The 21,390-nt window shown below is 31.8% G+C and overlaps 1 long non-coding RNA gene across 1 annotated transcript; it reads right to left on the reverse strand.

Moving 5' to 3' along the window:
* Positions 1 to 13,334: 13,334 nt before the first annotated feature.
* On the reverse strand, positions 13,335 to 20,218 carry LOC127718373 (uncharacterized). Its single transcript, XR_007989800.1, has 3 exons — positions 19,390 to 20,218; positions 17,389 to 17,484; positions 13,335 to 14,015 (listed from the first exon to the last, which is right to left on the reverse strand). It is a non-coding gene; the product is annotated as an uncharacterized LOC127718373 (long non-coding RNA).
* Between the last annotated feature and the right edge of the window lie 1,172 nt (positions 20,219 to 21,390).

Here is a 21,390-nt window from a genome sequence, read left to right on the forward strand (position 1 = left end):
ATGTGGTTACCTTTATTTCAGAAGCGGATTTAGGCGAAGGCGAACCGGGTCAACTCTTATAAAGGCTACATTTATGGTTAATGCAGACTTTTTACCTGTTTAACATCAAACGTTGTCTAGTTTGGGGCCCCCGGGCACCCCTTTTTTCAAAATTTATCCTGGATCTGCATTTGTGTTTGTTTGCTTATTTGTTCCTAGATCTATGAATATCTGCATTTATATTGACAATGAAACCACATCTCCTTATTATAATTGTATATGATCATGGTCCCTAAAAAATGTCGCAAATGTGTACATTTCATTTTTTTAGCTTCTCTCATGCGATAGCGGAACCTTTTTGGTCACTATTTATGTGTTGCGTCTAAATATGAATTGACACTTTATAGTGACTGAACAGGTTGAACAAATATATCTCAAGAAACAGAGAAAAAAAAGACAATTTGGAACAGCACCAGACTATGTATTAATAAAAACACAGATCGGAATAGAATTAACGGTATGTTAGTTGTAGGTCCTTGTGAATAGTAGCATAATAAGGAAAGCTATCACTGAATAATACTGCAGATAACGCAAAATGTTAGAGTTTATCGGGTTTGTCGTACATTTTCTGTTAAAATTTTCACACAATCGTTCAAAAAGGCTAAACTAACCTTACCGAAACTTTCAAATAATGACAATTTTTTCATTCACAAAAAAACTCGTGCGTTTTTGCGGACAAAGTCCCGCGTAATTTTGTGCATGAAAAGAAAGTAGATCCTTACGTGGTGCACCCGCCCATGTCAACTGCGAACTGACCCAATAATTGTTTTTATCACGACCAGTCCACTGATACTGACATTATCAGAGAGTATACATCAAAAGAAAAATGCACAAATTACCGATAAAGAGCATTAAAAACGGGCAAATTCTAAAATACGGATAAGGCAATACATGCCTGCGTTTAGAACAACCTTAGTATTACTATTAATTCAACATTGTATAAACAGTTAATTTAAATAGAAAGACAATGCCAACAAAAAACTGCGTAGTACTGGACAAGTGATACAATCGTGGACGAACGTTCAACAGCGGTAAAATAGACTTCATGCAAAACTGTTAAACTCTGTTCATATTTGGCACATTCGTGCGCCTTAGTACAAAATGATTTTTTTTAAATACCTGAACCGTTTATAGTTTATTGTGCGCTATCTTTGTACAAATGAATTTGCTAGAATAGAGCAAAAAATACGCATTTTGGTATTTTTTGTTGGTGTTTATATACTAAAAACATGGCAACGAAAATGAATTGATAGAGTTGTCCCTAGTCTTATATAGCATTGCATATAAGAATACAAAGAAATAACAATGTTGTCAATATAGTGTTTAAATAATCAGTTTAATTAAAGTCGTGACATGGCATGTCAGTAACTGCCAGTAATCATTTATCAATGTATGTATCATTGTCATTTTGCTTACTAGTTACTTCTTTTTCCTATTCTGACATCGGACTCCTTTTAAACTAAGTACCCAGCCATGTCTATTCTATGTTTTTGTTATATGTTTTTCTATGTATATCTATCTGATGAGTTAATATAAAAAAGAAGATGTGGTATGATTGCCAATGAGACAACCCTCCACAAGAGACCAAATGACAAAGAAATAAACAAATATAGGTCACCGTACCGCCTTCAACAATGAGCAAAACCCATACCTCATAGTCAGTTATAAAAGGACCCTAAATGACAAATGTAAAATAATTCAAACGAGAAAACCACCGGCATAATTTATGTACAAAAAATGGGCGAAAAACAAATATGTAACACATCAACAAACGACAACCACTGAATTACAGGCTCCTGACTTAGGAAAGGCACATACGTACAGAATTTGGCGGTGTTAAACATGTTAGCGGGATCCCAACCCTCCCCTAACCTTGGACAGTGGTGTAACAGTACAAAATAAGAACAAACTATAATAATCAGTTAAGCCTTTTTCACCTGAGTTTTATAGTTTGTTCTTATTTTGTACTGTTACACCACTGTCCCAGGCTAGGGGAAAGGTTGCGATCTCGATAACATGTTTAACCCCGTCACATTCTGTATGTATATGCCTGCCTAGGTCAAGAGCCTGTAATTCAGTGGTTGTCGATTGTTGCTGTGTTACATATTTGGTTTCGTTCAATTTTTTGTACATTATTTAGGCCGTTAGTTTTTTCGTTTGAATTGTTTACCATATGTAATTTTGGGGCCTTTTAAAGCTGACTATGCGGTATCGTTGTTGTTCATTGTTGAAGGCCGTACGGTGACCTATAGCTGTATATTTCTGTGTCATTTGGTCTTGTGTGGAGAGTTGGCTCATTGGCAATCATGCTACATCTTCTGTTTGTTTATTCTACATTGGCTAGAGGTATTTGTCAAGGGTTGAAATATCACAATACTTGCTTAACCCCGCCGGTTAAAAATCAGAATATGTGGCCTTTGTTAGTTATATGTGTGTTTTTAATTCTAGTTCATTTATATGTTTCGGAGTTCAGTGTGACGTTCAATTTCACTGAACTAGTACATATTTTTGTTTAATGGCAAGCTGAAAGCGGCCTCCAGGTGGGGAATTTTCTCGCTGTGATGAAGACCAAACTAAAAGACAAATTGAAAGAGTTGGTATTGCTTTGTTTTATAAAGAAGAAAGGCCAACGTAGATACAAGTATCTTGTCTTATGGAGGGATTTATCCTACTTTGTAAAGAATCACTCTGATTCAAACAAAAAATTCTCTGGAACTGACATTATCAAGATGCTTGATTTCTTGATTGACAACATATTTGTTACGTTTGGAGGACGTGTTTTTCAACAGACTGTCGGCAATCCAATGGGAACCAATTCGATTTGTTCCTTTATTATTATGAGGCTAACTGCATACAGGAACTTCTTAAAAAGAAAGATAAGAAGTTAGCAGTATCCTTTAACTTTACTTTCCGTTATATAGATGATGTTCTCCCACTAAACATGCTAAATGAATCAAAATTTGATGACTATGTTGAACGCATCTATCCCATCGAATAAGAGATAAAGGATACAACAGATACAGTTAAGTCTGCCTCATATATTGACTCACGTCTAGGCATTGACACTGAGGGTCGGTTGAAAACAAAACTTTACGACAAAAGAGATGATTTCAGCTTCCCAATTGTGATCTTTCCATTTATATGTAGCAACATTCCAGCAGCGCCTCAAACGGAGTATATATTTCCCAATTGATACGGTATTCCCGGGCTTGTATTTCCTATAATGATTTCCTTGGTAGGGGTTGCTGTTCACAAGGAAGCTATCAAACCAAAAGTTCCTAATGGTGAAGTTGATATCATCCCTTCGTAAATATTACGGACGCCATCACGAGTTGGTTGACCGTTATCGAATAACCGTTTCACAGATAATATCGGATATTTTTTTATGTTCCTTATGTCGTAACTACAATCCCCTTCCCTTTTCACGAATGTGACCTACCGAATTAGACTATTTACCAGGTGTGTGATAACATGAGCAACACGAAGGTTGCAACATGTGAAGCAGGATCAGCTAACCCTTCCGGAGCACCTGAGATCACCTCCAGTTTTTGGTTTTGGTGGGATCTGTGTTGCTTAGTCTTTAGTTTTCTATGTTGTGTCTTGTGTACTATTATTTGTCTGTTTTGTTTGGGTTTTTTTTCTTTTTTAGCCATGGCGTTGTCAGTTTATTTTCGATCTATGAGTTTGACTGTCCCTCTGGTATCTTTCGTCCCTCTTTGGTAGCCTTGTGCTGTTTTCTGCTCTATGATCGGGTTATTGTCTCTTTGACTCATTCCCCATTTTATTCTCAATTTCATTATCAAACTGTTGCACTTCGTCTTTTTAGTGATTTTTTGTTTACCTCAGTGTTCCTGTTGTTCGTTTGTCCTCTTCTTATAACTGATGTGTTTCCCTCTGTTTTAGTTTGTAACTCGGATATGTATTTGTCCCGTCATTGTGTTGTTGTTCTATGCTAACTTTTGATTTCTTATCTTTCATTTTTGCTAATGTGCTTTGTCTATATGCCTCTTTGTGTTTCTTTGATACATATAACGTGGCTCTGTACGTATACATACCGTCATTGTATTATTGTTCTAGGATACTTTTTGTATTCTTGTCTTTCATATTGGCTAATGTGCTTTATCTATATGCCTTTTTGTGTTTCTATGATGCATATGACGTGACTCTGTACTTATACATCCCGTCATTATGTTATTGTGCTATTGTAAACTTTTATATTGTTGTCAATCATTTTTGCTAAATTGTGCTTTGTCTATATGCCTTTTCATGCTTCTTTTTTACATATTTGTTTATTTTATAGTAATTAAGATTATAACACAATGTTGACATTCTGATTGTTTTGTTCACATATCGTTGTCAATATAATGGAAGTTGATGCGACTTTCATACAAGTGAAAGGTTTAGCTAGCTATAAAACCAGGTTTAATCCACAACGTTCTACATAAGAAAATGCCTGTACCAGGTCAGGAATATAACTGTTCTTATCCATTCGTTTGATGTGTTCGAGCGTTTGATTTTGTCATTTGATTACGGACTTTCCGTTTTGAATTTTCTACGGAGTTCAGTATTTTTGTGATTTTACTTTTTTCAACCCTGAGGATTTTTTAACGAATGTTTTTTTATAAATAAAAATCACACTGAAACAATAATGAACTCTAATGAAATACTTGACAAAAAGTAACACGCCTATTGGTATTTTTAATTAATTATTGTCCATATAAAAAAGAAGATGTGGTATGATTGCCAATGAGACAACTCTCCACGATAGACCAAATGACACAGAAATTAACAACTATAGGTCACCGTACGGCCTTCAACAATGAGCAAAACCCATACCTCATAGTCAGTTATAAAAGGCCCCTAAATGACAAATGTAAAATAATTCAAACGAGAAAACCAACGGCATAATTTATGTACAAAAAATGGGCGAAAAACAAATATGTAACACATCAACAAACGACAACCACTGAATTACAGGCTCCTGACTTGGGACAGGCACACACATACAGAATAAGGCGGTGTTAAACATGTTAGCGGGATCCTAACCCTCCCCTAACCTGGGACAGTGGTGTAACAGTACAACATAAGAACGAACTATAAAAATGAGTTGAAAAAGGCTTAACTCATCAGATGGATACAAATAGAAATACATCTCACAAAAACACAGAGTGGACGTGGCCGGGTACCAAGTATATATTCATCATACTTACCATAAATACAACAAACTGTGTTAGCTAATAATTGCATGTACAGCCAAGCGTGTTTTGATCTCATGTTGGTTCAATGTTGACTGTTATTTTTATGAACACAAAATCCTAAAACAATATTTAGAACAAAAAATATAAATTTAATTATAGTATTATACTGTGGATTCATTATTATTTGTTGGATACCAATTTTCTTGGATTTTGCGGGTACAGGTGAATCACAAATTCAAATGTTCAACGAATTGCAAATTTTCTATAGGGTTGTTCGAGACTTTGAAAAAACCACGAAATCAAATATCATCCAAAATGCAGGTTTTTCTCCGTCTACGAAAGTAGGTACGCACGAAAATAAATGAATCCACAGTTTACGACTAATATTTCTGTGCTGGTAATTAAATAGCAAGTTCCCTTATTTCTAATTATAAAGTTATTTTCAATTTTTGTAATAAAGCATATGCAAATAATAAAATTTACTATTTTTTAGTATCCGAAACTCTTTGTGTGTGGTGAGATAAATAACGTGCTTCTGATTATCCTGTAATTTTTGTTGACAATTGTGATTATTTTGCATATTACACAATTTTGTCAAACAAAAATTCTTTTTTTACTTAAAAGGTCTTTTGAAAAAATCTGGTTGATGATTGTTTTATGGCAACTCATAAAAATCTAAAATAACAAAAAAAACCGAGCTCAAAGGAAAATGCTAATCGGAAAGTCCCTTTCCAAATGACAAAATCAAAAGCTCAAACAAACCAAACGAATGGAAAACAACAGTCATCTTCTTTGGTACAGGCTTCTTCTTATGTAGAAAATGTTAGATTAAATCTAGTTTTATAGCTAGATTAGCCTCTCACTTGTATGACATTTGCATACAGTTTCATGATATTGACAACAATGTGTGAACAAAACAGACAGACATAATAGGTAAAAATATCAAAAATAGGTTAACAGCAGTGTCAAAACTGTGTAATAATCTTAATCACTATAAAATCAAACAAAAATGTAACAAAGAAATAACAAAATGGCATATAGGCAAAGCACATGAGCAAAAAAGAAAAACAGAATACAAAACATGACTATGCGGTATAGACTTTGCTCATTGTTGAAACCCGTACGGTGACCTATAGTTCTTAATTTCTGTGTCATTTGGTCTCTTGTGGAGAGTTGTCTCATTGACAATCATACAACATCTTCTTTTTTATATGACCACAGCACAACAACACATTGGCGGGATGCATAAGTACCGAGCAACACCAAAAAATTATTGCCATAAAATTGAGTAAACAGTAAAGGTAAATGATTTATTAAGACAATTAAAAAACACTGTAACCCTTTATAAAGATGACAAACAACGTCAGTAAATATATACTTCAAGACCATCATGTATAATTTGTTTAATTTCATTTATTAACGTAGATACGGAATATTTATCAACAAGGTCTTGATATTGTTAAGAAAAATGACAAGACGTTCTTTAACAAAACTCTGGTTCATCAATATTTTGCTCAGACACTGTTGATAATCATCAAGTCTAGGTTGCAGCTGCAAGCTCCTGAATAACGAAAAAGTTGAGAAATGTATGCCTCATATGCAGGTGAAAGTCGGGGGAACATTGATAATTTCGAAATTTAAAGGATAAATGTTTAAAAAAGAGGGACGAAAGATACCAGAGGGACAGTCACACTCATTGATAGAAAACAAACTGACAACGCCGTGGCCAAAAATAAAAAGACAAACAGACAAATAATAGTACAGATGACACAACATAAAAAACTAAAGACTAAGCACATGAACCCCACCAAAAACTGGGGGTGATCTCAGGTACTCCGGAAGGATAAGCAGATCCTGCTCCACATGTGGCACCCGTCGTGTTACTTATGTTATTACAAATCCGGTAAAAAGTAAAATCACAAAAATACTGAAAATTCAATCGGAAAGTCACTAATCACATGGCAAAATCAAATGACAAAACACATCAAACGAATGGTAAATGGTCTAATTCGGTAGGTCACATTCGTGAAAAGGGAAGGGTATTGTAGTTACGACATTAGGAACATATCCGATATCACCTGTGAAACGGTTATTACATAACGGTCAACCAACTCGTGATGGCGTCCGTACAATTTACGAAGGGATGATTTCAACGTCACCATTTGGAACTCTTGGTTTAAAACACTAACCGTTATCTTGATGATATACCTGCTTTAAATCAAATAAGATTTTTTTTTTAATTTCACCACTGAAATTTACCTTAAGGTACTTACTTTAAAGAAAACTAATACAGACAGCATTAAATGTCCTTCTTTTAGAAATTGTTATGTCAGTTTCACACGGGAAACTGAATGATAAAGTTTGGTTTACCTGTAAAAATCTTAAAACAAACGACATATCATTTCAAAATGTATACGGTGATGTTGTTTATAAAGGCCAATGATTGAAACATGATCCATTTAAACTGGTTTATCACTATGAATACATTTATACTTAAAGGTTATCAATTTAACACAGTAGTAAATTCTTTAAATATTATTTTATCGGCATTTTCTATGATTTTGTTTTTTAAAATTAAAACATAACTTAGACTATGTTGCTATGTATTTCGGTTATGTGTACTCATGATCCTACATCCTGTCGAAAAATAACCTTAGCTATATTTGGCAAAACCTCTCGCAATTATGGGTCATCAATGCTCTCCAACTTATGAATGAAGATATGTCATAACAACAGTCAACCATCGTGTCATTTTATAACAGAAATTATATATTATATAGTGTGCTAAAATGTACTTCAAATATGGTCTATAGTGTAATAATTATTGTAATCAATGAATAAATGCAAGAAACTAATTATAGAAAAAAAGTCTGAAGTTCAGTCAGAATTTTGGTAAAAAAGATAGTTAACACACATAATTTATTTCAAGTAACCCATTAAATCTAGAAGTGTGCTTACATGTACATGTCTATAGAAGGTTTAAAATGATATTTTTATTATTTACCAGTTTTCAGATTTTAATTATAAAATGCACTGAGCACTCGTTTTAATATTTTTTTAATATTTAACAATTACATATAATATTCAACCTGGTTACATGTACGTCAGCAGTTACTTCAAATTGCTAAAATTTGAATAAAATCCCCATTTGACCAATGAATATTGTTGACGTTCATAACAAATGTAAGTACAATCAACACAAAATATTTTCGTGTAAAAAAAGCAGATTATTTGCCATGTGTTTGTATCAGTTTGTACATACTAAAATGATAAGAACTGACGTTTGAATGACAATGACATGAAATAAAATCTTTAGTACAATATTGATATTAAAACTTATTGAACTAAACTCTTTGGATAGTTGTTTCATTAGCAATCGTACCACATCTCGTTATTCTTATATTGATAGATAATTGTTTTGCAAGTCATGTGTTAAAACTGATGCGGAGCTATTGCACAGAAAATTTCTGTTTTGATTTTTTCTAGCATTTGTACCTGGTTCACTATCTTTGTGTAGAGCGAAGCTCTTTTGTATATGAACAAATTTGATTACAATTGACCACTGTTTATTCGTTGTTTATCATCCATGCAGTAAGCAGTAAGCATGTCGTGAATATTACCGTTTGACAACTTAGTACTACGCTGTGATTGGAGATGTATTGGTTTCCGATGAACAATGCCTAGTTCTAGCCTCATTAGCATTACTTCAGAAATACCCTTATACTAAAACTGAAAGATATATTAAATCAGTTTATATAAGTTTTTGAAATGAAGTTTTTAAAATACTATTTTTGAAGAAAATTTCACCAAATTGACATGCATTTTGACGATAAACAAAAATCCGAAAATAATCTTGTTGCCTAAAATGATGTTTGGCAATAGGTTGAATGATCTACATCAAGCTTAATTCCTGGAAATTGCAGGCAATAACTTAATGTTAGGCGTTAGATTATTTCCTATGTTTTTGTTTAATGTCTAATTTCACTTATTGCAGCTAACACATATATATCATACTTGGAAATTGACGTTTAATTGAGTACACAAATTGTGAATTTTATAGAAATAATGTCGTCCCTCCAAATTTATTTCAGAGAAAACCCGTTTTTTTATTTAAACCTGACCTACACATATCATGCATATTATAAAGATAGTTTTAGTCATTCATTTGAAATTGTATATTACGACGAATGTAGTATTTAATGAAAAATAATTATTAAAACTAAATTCTGCAGTAATAAGATAACATGAGTTTTTAGGTAGGACCCAAATGATTTATTCTTACAATATGGTATCCCTGATATCAAATTGGAGGAAAAATTTGTAAATAACTCAAATATTAACAGTGTAAGAAATTAGGTAACGTAAGCTTTACAACTTGATTGGAATATCTGAGTAAATGGAAAGTAATTACAAGTACAATCGTAATGCGTTGCTATTGTGGGTTTTGTTTTAAATTGTTTAAATGGTTTGATTTTTTTATACCTTCTTTAAAGTCTATGTGAAATATCATTTATGCAGAAGAAATTTGTAGATTTTTTAAAACCTATTTTTTAAAATATATGACGGTATTGTCTTGTGTTATCGCTAACTCAAGAATTCATTTCACGCATTTTACGCAATATAAGATTATCAAGGATACAAACTTTTAGTTTTCAAACAAAAGTAAAAATCAAATATTTGTGCCCTATAGAATAATTGTGTCCTTTTGAACGCTGATACCCTGTTAATTATGTATATAAAGTAAAAAAAAACAGTGCATATTGATATTGGTAATATCTTTTCAAGTTTAGACATGGACAGGTAAATAAGGATCAAACTCTTTTTAAATCGTTTAAATGATTAACATATTAATACTTAAAAGTGTTATCAATTAAAAGAAATCGACAATGATCGTAATGGTCTTTACCGAATGGAAAAAAATATTTACCTAAATATACAAAGAATATGTGAAATGATTGCAAATGAGACAACTCTCCACAAGAAACAAGGTCAAGTAAATCGGCCATATCACATATTTTCTAAAAAATGTATATTATACTCTTGTTAGATCAACTTTAATTGAAACAAAAATAATGCATTCATTTCCTTTTTGTTCTGAAATATTACTGATCAAATTCTTTCATTTTTGCATAGAAAATCGGCGTTTCGAAGAACGTTTTTTAATTTCTTTTGAAATCGTCATATTGCCAATTATAAATCCATAGATTTTTCTTACAACAACAATATGTTGTTGTAACAAGAATTTCCGTTTGTGTGGTTAAAAATGATAATAGGTTCACCGACACTGAACTGGCAAACGAGACAGCTATACAGATAGTTAAGACAAATAAAACGGAGCAGATAGCTATTCAGGATTAACAACACGGCAGCTAGAAACGACAAACCGGATAACAATTTATCTGAGAGACACGCTTACTAATAAGACAACTGAAAAGTCATGAACCTGATATACTGGTGAACTAGACAAAGAAAGACAAACTATACGGTAAAACAGACATTAGAGACATGCTTAAAGCAAATATAACGTTATATCAAACAAGACAAATCATATATACAGACAAAAGGCATTCAAATAAAAGGGCAATAGAATGAAGGATGGACTAATGAAAGGGATGTATTGCATTGAGCCTATAACGAGAATACAATAGTTAAAAATTCAGAAAAAAAATATTATACCTAGTTGACTGACATTTCATTGGTAGCAGGTTCACAATTACGATAGTAATAATGAAGCACATTACGTGTTTTGATAACAATATGTGGGACCAAAGATGTTATTTTCTTTTGCTATGCGTGTCTTAATCATCATTCAATTTTCAATTATTGGCCGGTAGAAGATGTATATGTCATGATTATGTGAAAGTTAATGAATACAAATGCTGAGGGATAATATGGATCTCAATACATAATGCGCCTCTGAGTGATAAGACAGTGATAACATGTAAACATAATACATGTAATATTATAACCTAAAACATATGTGCAATTTACAAATTTATAAATAAGACTGAGGTTCGCGTTATTGCCGCCAACAACTAAATGAGTCATTGAATGTTTGCAAAGAACCAAATATTCTGAGAATTTTATTTTGCAAAGCCACATCTAAGAGAGGGCTTTTGTGTTTGCTAAATTAGGAAATGTTGAATATCACGGAACATTTAATTAGTTTTATAATGCACAATATCCCTATCGGGACAGGATATTAACTAACAAAAAAACATATTGAAACTAAATACTATAAAACACAGTTTGTACGTATTTGTTTATATTTCAAACTTACCCAATTTAGCTTTTAAAAATTTCTCTCCTTTAATGAAGTTTTTACACTATATATATTTCACTTTTTGTAACATTCTTTTCTCTTGTGACAGTTTAAATGATTGCTAATGAAAACACTAAATAAATTATACGACGGTCATGGATACACATAAATATTTTGCAAAGAAATTCGGTTGATAGCATGAGGCGTATACTAGGTGGGACTTACGTAACGGGTTTGTGTACATTCATTCATAAAATACCTTTTTCGTTTCAAACTATTTTTGGTACCTGTGCGTTACGGAAATAACGAAATCAAACATATTTATTGCATGATTAAAATTAATTACAAAAGTTTGATCCAGTGGCATTATTCGACTTTGTGTTTAGAAAGAAGAGGTAAGTGAATATTAAACGAAACGGAAATATTATTGTAACTGACAAATGCAGGAATATTCTAAGGAAAAGAACTGTCACGGTGTTGAAATCTTTGTATCTGAACAAAATCATTATTTAATGAGAGAGTTGGAGGATTTGTTAATGTATGTTCCGGTTCAAAAGATACTAAAGGGACATGCAATCTCATAATTCGAAAATAAACTGACAACGCCATGTCAAAAAAGAAAAAGCAATCAGAACCCCACTACAAAACCGATGGTAATCGCATTTGGTCGATAAGAACACTAGTAACTGTTTTCACTACTGAAACGGTCATTTTAAACTGAACAACTCTTAAGAGCCAATCTGCCAGAAAACCATGCAAAACCGTCCGAATGTCACTTTTTCCAAATGAGTTCATATTTGGCATATTGGTGCACCTTAGTAATGTAAATAACCACACAAAATTTTTTTGGGAAAATATTGAACCGATCTGGATATTTTTTGAGCGCCATGTTTTAACAGATGAAATTGCTCGAAAACAGCAAAAATAAGCCTTTTTTGGCATATTTCGCTGGTTTAAATATAAAAATATGGTAACATTTATAATTTTTTGATAGTTGTTCCTAGTAATACATCACTTTAAGTGTAAGAATGCATAGAATTAACAATGCTGTCTATTAAGTGTATGTATAATCTAACTGTTTCAATATGTCTTATTTAGCTACATGTCCAAAATGGCTGATTTTGGTCATCTTTCAGAGCCAAAATACTCCAAGACCCGTTTATTATTGTAAAACAACATATCTACTTGCAAAGTATAACTATATATACCCAATAAAAAAAAATATCAAGCTCGGCAAATAATATTGGTGTCTGGTATATGCCACAACAAAATGGGGTAACCTGCATATTCAAATTTTCTCAATTTTGCCGTCTAATTTGTAACTACTGACATATGATAGGATCTGGACTTATAAATAAGTATAACAACAAATGGAAAAGAATAATTAATGTTTCATTTAATACATTAAGAAAATAATCATACATAAATACAAATTATTCATTATAAATCTAGAGGTTCCCAGGAGCCGAAATAGATCGTATTGACAAATTGTGCACCTAAAACGATAAAAAACACATATTTCAAACGCAATAAATTTAAATTAGAAGTTAAACAATTCAGAATAAGTTCAGACTGTAAAAAAAAAGTTTCTTCTGACCACTTTTGCAATTTATTCTTATAATATATTGATATAGTTGTCAGATAGTAGCAGAACACTGTGAAAATTTGTAAATTTACACATTTCAGGGACAATAGCTCATAGATGTTATGTCCAATTTTTCAGAAAAATTTTGGGTATTTAGATCTTGTCTTGTTGATAGTTTTTATCAATATATATATATATAATATATTGAAAAGTTTTTGAATTTTGTATACATATATATATATGTATGACACTTCTTCTAAAGTTATTAAGATGACGGTTTAAAAGTGAAAACTGTAAACAGATGATTTTAACAGACACTTAGTGATGGAAATTTTTTTATGACCCTTTGAGCCTAGTATGCTAACAAGGCAAGATTTGCCAGGTACCTATATCTATGTTGCTGCAATGTGGTCAATACAAACATGAAAATCATAAATGCTTCTAAAAAAATCCCATAACTAGACGAAAAACAAATTACTTAGTCTATATATACCAGTGCAAAATTTATAAAGAATTTTGAATGAAATTGGATAGCTGTTAAGATTACTGTACCTATAATGCTCTACATCAAATCCTCGGAGATAACAGAATTAAAATAAGTCATATGAATCTTCAAATTTCAATAAAGTTGAATGTGTCTTTTTATACTTGAACGGCTATAGGTTTTACTATAAAAGAAGTGTACATTAACTTTCTTGTAAAAGAAAAACCATAACATTAAAATCTCCATAAATGATGAACTGTTATTTTTTGAGACATCATCCCATGGAAGATTTAACTGATGTTTTAAAGTTGGAAAGTTTCTGTTGCTTGTTTGGTTGGTTGAAATTGTTTCTGTTAGAAGCATTATCAGTCTCCCAATCTGATGTTGACTGCTGTAAAAGTTCAGTTGTTGTTGACACTGACAGAAAGGTTAGCTGCGAGTCTAGATCTGAAAACCACAAAACATACATACATAAATCAGGCTGTTAGTTTTCATATTTTTTCATTTTCTTATTTTGGGGCCTTTTATGGCTGAATATATATGCAGTATAGGTCTTGCTCATTGTTGAAGGCCATATGGCGTATGAAGACCTATAGCTTTACTTCTATGTCATTTGTTCTCATTGGCAATCATACCACATTTTTTTTTAATTTCATATATACCACTGACTGGAAATAAAATTGACAACTTTTACTGTAAGTGGATGCAGTTACAAAATTCTCCCAACTAAAACCAAATCATTTTTGCAGAATAGTTATTATCCACTCCTTTTAAGCATGTCCAAATAGCCCTTAACATCTTTACAACAATAAAAATTGCCTCCATTTGGTTTGGCATGTCAAATTACCTCTCAATATAATTTTACATTGAAAACAGACAATGGTGATAATTTGACCGCTTTTAGTGACAATCTTTGAAATGGTGGCCATCTTTATATCTGTTCTCTGTGTCAAAGTACAGCTAAATACATGTATCAATATTCTTTAAAATCAAACTCAACAAAATTGAAAATTTTACCCTTTATTTGCTGTGTCCATCTTTAAAAAAAAATTTCATTGTTTTGTTGGCATGTCAAAAGTGCTATAATTCCTTAATGTCAATTTTCATATAAGGCCATCTTGAAAATGTTTGCCATTTTGGAAGAAAAAACAACCTTACTTTGTTTAGCAAGTCAAACTAACACGACTATCCCTAATTAACAATTTTCATTAAATTAACCAGTGTTGAAATTTGTGCCATCCTTGGTGGCCATCTTGAAAATGTTTGACATCAGATAATCATCCACATATTGTGCTTTTCTTTTCACTAAAGTTTCATTTAAAAAGATAACACCAGTTATCTCAGAAAAGGAAAAATTTTGTGGAAGATGAAGAAAAAATGCAAGTTTGGACAGAACATTCAAGCTATAACAGCTCTAAATTTGTAATGGCATTAAATATTTGACAAAGAATAGGTTTCTAACACAGAATAAATATGGTATAAAGATAAAGTTTAATAGATTCAGCATATCAGAGAACCCCAAGATCAAATTAAGATTTAAAATTTAGTTTAATTTTGGACCCTTTGGACCTCAATGTAAACCAATTTCATAATAGGGCCCAAAAACTAAATACAGGTTAGATTCAGGCTGAATCAGCATCTTTAAAATTATTGTTGAAATCAAACACAGTTAAATTATGGACCCCATTTGAACCAACTTGAAAACTGGGACCAAAATCATAAATCTAAGTACATATTTATATTCAGGATATTTGATTATTTCTATTTATCATTCAAAGAACCCTAATTCATTGTAATTAGAGTTCAAGTTTTGTTAAAATTAAACTAAGTTAAAATTTGGACCCTTTGGACTTTAAAATGTGGACAAATTTGAAAACCAGACCAAAATTAAAAATCTACATATAAAACATTTGCATTTTGTATATCAAAAGAACCTCAAGAATTCAAGTTGTGTAGAAATAAGAAAACAAATTTTGGACCATTTTGAAATCAATGTGAACCAATTTAAAACAGTCAGGGGCATTACTTAAATAAGTAACAATTAAAATTACCTATACAAGTAATGTTGAAAACGAGGCTATTTTAAATATTACTTATATAAGTAACTTTTCTGAATATTATTTTTATAGGTGTCCAATTATACAGATTTTAGAAGCTTTAACAAATTTTCACAGTCATCTGGTTATTTTTCCCATGAAATATAAAATCTAATCCTTCTGAAACACTAATTAACTTTCTGACGCACTTATCTTTCATACTGACGCTTCTGGGTCAAAGATTGGTCTCATGGGACTATTAAATTATCTTTTTCCTCCAAAATCTTGAAGGTAGACTGATATAAATAGATAGATACTTGTGAATTAATTAAGACTTGAAGTTATTTATAACTTGTAACCAAAATCAATTACATATGTTCCTTCAATAAGTGTTATTACTATTTTTTTCAAAAATGTATAAAATAACTTATTCAAGTAATATTTTTGTCATTATTTTTAAAGTAACCCTTTATCTCTATACTCCTCTCAAATCTAATAAATTCTTTATTTTATGATATAAAATGATGTAAAAATTCATGAAAACTACATTTAGTCTATGCTTCTATTGAAATTTAAAATAACTCTATTAAGTAATTTTATTATTTTTAAAAACAAAAATTACTTATATAAGTAACTTAAAAAAATAACTTGTTTAAGTAACGCCCCTGACTGTTAAAATGGGGCCCAATTGCAACATCTTAAATTATTCAAATACATTGTTAGATTTAGCATATTAAGAACCCAAATAATGTATTTATTTTAATTTGTTCTTGTCCTAAACATGCATGAACTATTTGCCATTGGACATTAGCATTACCAACAACCAATCAATTAATCCAACAGGTGAAATATCTTCAAAAGTACCAATAAAAATCCCCCCCTTTTATATTTGAAAAAGTAAAATCACAAAAAAAACTGAACTCCAAAATTCAAAAAGGAAAGTCCCCAATCAAATGGCAAAATCAAAAGTTCAAACACATCAAACGAATGGATAACAACTGTCATATTCCTGACTTGGTACAGGCATTTTCTTATGTAGAAAATGGTGGATTGAACCTGGTTTTATAGCTAGATAATAAACCTCTCACTTGTATGACAGTCGCATCAAATTCCATTATATTGACAACGATGCGTGAACAAAACAAACAGACACAATAGGTAAAATTGTCAAAAATAGGGGTACAGCAGTCAACATTGTGTTATCATCTTAATCACTATAAAAACAAACAAATGTAACGAAGAAGCACAAAAAGGCATACATCAAATTTAACATCCTCATTTTGCTTATATTATACAATTTTATATATCTATGTAAAATACACCCATAAAGGATGGAAGGTTTTAAGTACTGGCGTAAAATCGCGCGTTTGAAATTCGCACAGGTAGATATAAAATAATTTTGTCTTTCAAAGTATGACGGGATACATAAATACAGAGTCACGTAAAATGGATATCACAAAAAAAAAGACTTAACAGTAAAAGTAATACGTATTTTAAAATGAATAAAATAATTGAAATGGAATGTATGAACAGTTCATTAGTCATTGTTAGTTATTGAATGGAAACTATAGGAGCCGCCCAATATAGTACTACAAATTAAAATTAGCAAAGTGATTTTTCAATGGGAAAACCAAGTTAACAAAGACCAGTTTAATAAAACTGATGTACAAATGTATAACATGTAATTGTATAATTATGTTATTATATAAGTGATTACATATACTTTGTATGATTACCATGTTATACAAACAGTTAAATTAATATATAAGTTAATAATAACTTACCAATATCTTCTTCTATACATGTATTTAGTTTGACCTGGCTATTGGCACTTTTACAAAAAATCATCTTAATTGAGCATTGCTTGCATATATATAGCCCTACAAATAAAAAGTGTTAAACTATAAAATAATTCTTCAATTTTGTTTTACATAAAATAAAATATATCAGACAGGAAATGTAGGGTAGTGTAGCATCACTGTGCATGTAGTTTAAAAGTATGTTTTTTCTTTTAAAAAGGGCTCTATAAGTAATCTACATACATGTACATGTAGGGTCCTAAAATTGAACTTTACAAAAGTTTGCAATGCTTTTGATTTTTTTAGTCTCCTTGGCCTATTAGTTCATTAAAAAAATATTATTCTCTGGATAAAGTTGTCTAGTGTTACATGTACAGTTTGTTGTATGTAAAACATGTATTTGTAGGAGGCTTTTCCACGAGATAAAAGTTTTTTTAGTAGACAAAGAGCTGAACAACTTCCAGTAAGAACTGAAAATATAACTTAGGGGAAGAGAATAAAAACCTGACCTTCTAAACGTTGAATATGTTGAAATAGATTTTGATTATTATCATGATTCTGGTCTATAAATTGATTTTTTAAAGCAGAAAATAAATATATATTTTACCCTGGTTAATAGCTTGAAAACTAAAATTCTGTCCTAAGCTGACAAGGACATAAATATTTTGACCATTCTAACCTCCCCCTTGCTTTTTTAATCAAATGGTCCCAAGACAGAACAATGTATATAGGATATATATATTATTTGCTTGCACTTTGCCATAGGAAATAAATAAGATGTCTTAGAAACAGGTCAGGTGTAAAAGAATATTCACATGCCCCTACAACACCGATCCCCCCCCCCTTTTTTAGCTCACCTGGCCTGAAGGGCCAAGTGAGCTTTTCTCATCACTTGGCGTCCGTCGTCGTCGTCCCTCATCGTTAGCTTTTTACAAAAATCTTCTCCTCTGAAACCACTAGGCCAAATTTAACCAAACTTGGCCACAATCATCATTAGGGTATCTAGTTTAAAAAATGTGTCCGATGACCCTGCCAACCAACCAAGATGACCGCCATGGCTAAAAATAGAACATAGGGGTAAAATGTAGATTTTGGCTTATATCTCTGAAACCAAAGCATTTAGAGGAAATCTGACTTCAGGTAAAACTGATTATCAGGTCAAGATCTATCTGCCTTGAAATTTTCAGACAAATCTGACAACCGGTTGTTGGGTTGCTGCCCCTGAATTGGTATTTTTAAGGAAATTTTGCAGTTTTTGGTTATTATCTTGAATATTATTATAGATAGAGATAAACTGTAAACAGCAATAATGTTCAGCAAAGTAAGATCTACAAATAAGTTGTCAAGACCAAAATTTTCAGTCGACCCCTTTAGGAGTTATTGCCCTTTATAGTCAATTTTTAACAATTTTTTGTAAATTTTTGTAATCTTTTACAAAAATCTTCTTCTCTGAAACTACTGAGACAAATTTTACCATACTTGGCCATAATCATTATTAGGGTATCTAGTTTTAAAAATTTGTCCGATGACCCCGCCTTCCAACCATCATGGCCGACTTGGTTAAAAATAGAACATAGGGGTAAAATGCAGTTTTTGGTTTATATCTCTGAAACTAAAGCATTTAGACCAAATCTGACAGGTGGCAAAAATGTTCATCAGATTTAGATTTATCTGCCCTGAAATTTTCAGACGAATTCGACAACCCGTTGTTGGGTTGCTGCCCCTGAGTTTGTAATTTTACAAAAATTTTGCAGTTTTTTGTTATTATCTTAGATATCATTATAATATTTAATATCTAATACTATTAATTATGATTTTAACCTGATTTTACATGATTTCCAAAGCATCAGTAAATACAGGTGAGCGACACAGGCTCTTGAGAGCCTCTAGTTTAATCTAGCTAATGTATCAATTGTTGGTCCCCTAATTTCAAATTGACTATATCATGTATATGGAACAAATGAAAATTGATTGTAAGATTTGTACCTGTTCCTACTGGAATAACTCGTCCTGTATACAGCCTGATTTGAAAGGGTGAAGATCCTTGGTCAGCTTTGGCTTTGCTGGAAGAGGGTTGGACGAGATGTTGACATCTTGCTTGACTATCATGTCAATGAATTCCATAAAAGTCCCTGTACTTCGAGCATATTCCAAGACAAGATGATGTAACAATCATGGGAAAATAAACCACTCCTTGTCATATATAAAATCAGGAGTCCTGTTGGAAATTCTACACCATAGTTTTCAGTATTATTCAGACTTCCTAAATGTAGATGAATGGTAGTCTGTATCTGTATGAATATGTTTAGTTACCAATGCTGGTTTCAATACCACGGTAGAGAGAGTGTCGTTGATTTATTGATGGTGCGCCAGAGCAGTTTTGACACTCTCAATCTCAATTTTGGTGCGAGCAAGGTGGTTCCACTCGCTCACTTTTTTTTTTACGAAGAATGATTTAGAATACTTTTGTTTTGCTCGTTGAAATCTAAAAACACTTTTTGCTGTTCATGGACTTATTGTTCCAATCAATATTTATCATGTTTATTCACTAAATTATTGTCATGATTGTCAAATTTCTTGGCAGTAATTATTTTTTTTGGAAATGCTATTTTGGTCTTTAGTGCATTCAGATATCTTAAATAGTTTGTAATATGTAGATGTATAAGGCTGGGATAGCCCACATGCTCATCCTAGATTATTAAAGTCACAAACTTCACGGTAAACATTTGTCTGCCAAACCATCACTGGGAGCTGACATATTTGAGATCTTACCCAAGGGAGATAAGTCAATGGAAGAGCATAAAAGATGGACTCCCTGGTTTCACACAATTTATTGATTTTTGGACTTGCAGTACAAATACGTCTTATTTCATTTTTTAGACAAATTGATTTTACTTGTTCGAATGATTTTATGAGCCATTTTAGTACCAATTGTGTTTGGAATTTAATTAAAATCAAAATCAAAATGTGTCAATTTGGGACTAAAATCACCATTCTTCCAAGGCATAAATTAACATATAATAGTCATTTGCCAAGCTTAATATTTTGTTTTGATATAAAACATACCCCATAGTTAAAACCGATATAAGTTGCAAACAAGTCCGGAATGGGTCTTGCAAGATAGAAGCGAACGAAAACCACGTAAATTCATGTATGAAAAACCCCGCCTTTGTGTCCCTGCTCCTGGCAATGTGCCAAATCGTTTAAATTTTCATTTGTATTGATCATAACATAGTAAAATGGATGAGTTTCAACTAACATTACTCTAAAAACTCAACTACCCCATTTAATATGCTTCTGGGTCATTCTTAAAAGGCATAAAAAAGTTGGATTTTTCCTTGGTTTCATTATTAATTTAAAGAATTATGCAAATGAGGCTGTTACTAAAAATAGATACGATTCTGGGAAAAATTAAGTGGTCAAATTCTTTTATTTTATGTCAAGGATTAAGATGATGTATAAAAATTTGTCAAGTTGTGATTGTCGATTCGGACGATTTTGAGAATATTGCATGGTTTTCTGGCGGATTGGCTCTTAAATGCCTGAATTTACCGCAAGGAAAAATGTCAAGATCTCTTTCAGTTATTCACTACGTGTTCAGTACGCTGACCCGCGCAGTAGATTCAGTAAAGTGCAGTACTGGTTCAGGTAAATAAGTGAAAACGCCTTGCATTTGATTCAGTAGCGTCAAGAACGTTTTCGTACAAATCAGTACATCGATAAAATAGTTGTTTGTGAATTTTCAGTAGTGTTCAGTCCAAGGGAAATCTATCAATTTTGACATAAAATAGTTTGTGCAGATTTATATGGCTTGTCTCCCTTTATTCGAGCTTGTACTATAATTTTCAGTACATTGATCGATTTCTCAATGATATTGATTTCTTTCCGTGAAAAATACTTCTGCTTTGTTCAATTGTCCAAAATGAAATATGTTTGAAAGTTAAATAATTATAAATTACAATGAAAATGAAATTTGTTGTCAGAATT

Source organism: Mytilus californianus, unplaced genomic scaffold, assembly GCF_021869535.1.
Source record: "Mytilus californianus isolate M0D057914Y unplaced genomic scaffold, xbMytCali1.0.p SCAF_10, whole genome shotgun sequence".
Lineage (NCBI taxonomy): Eukaryota > Metazoa > Mollusca > Bivalvia > Mytilida > Mytilidae > Mytilus > Mytilus californianus.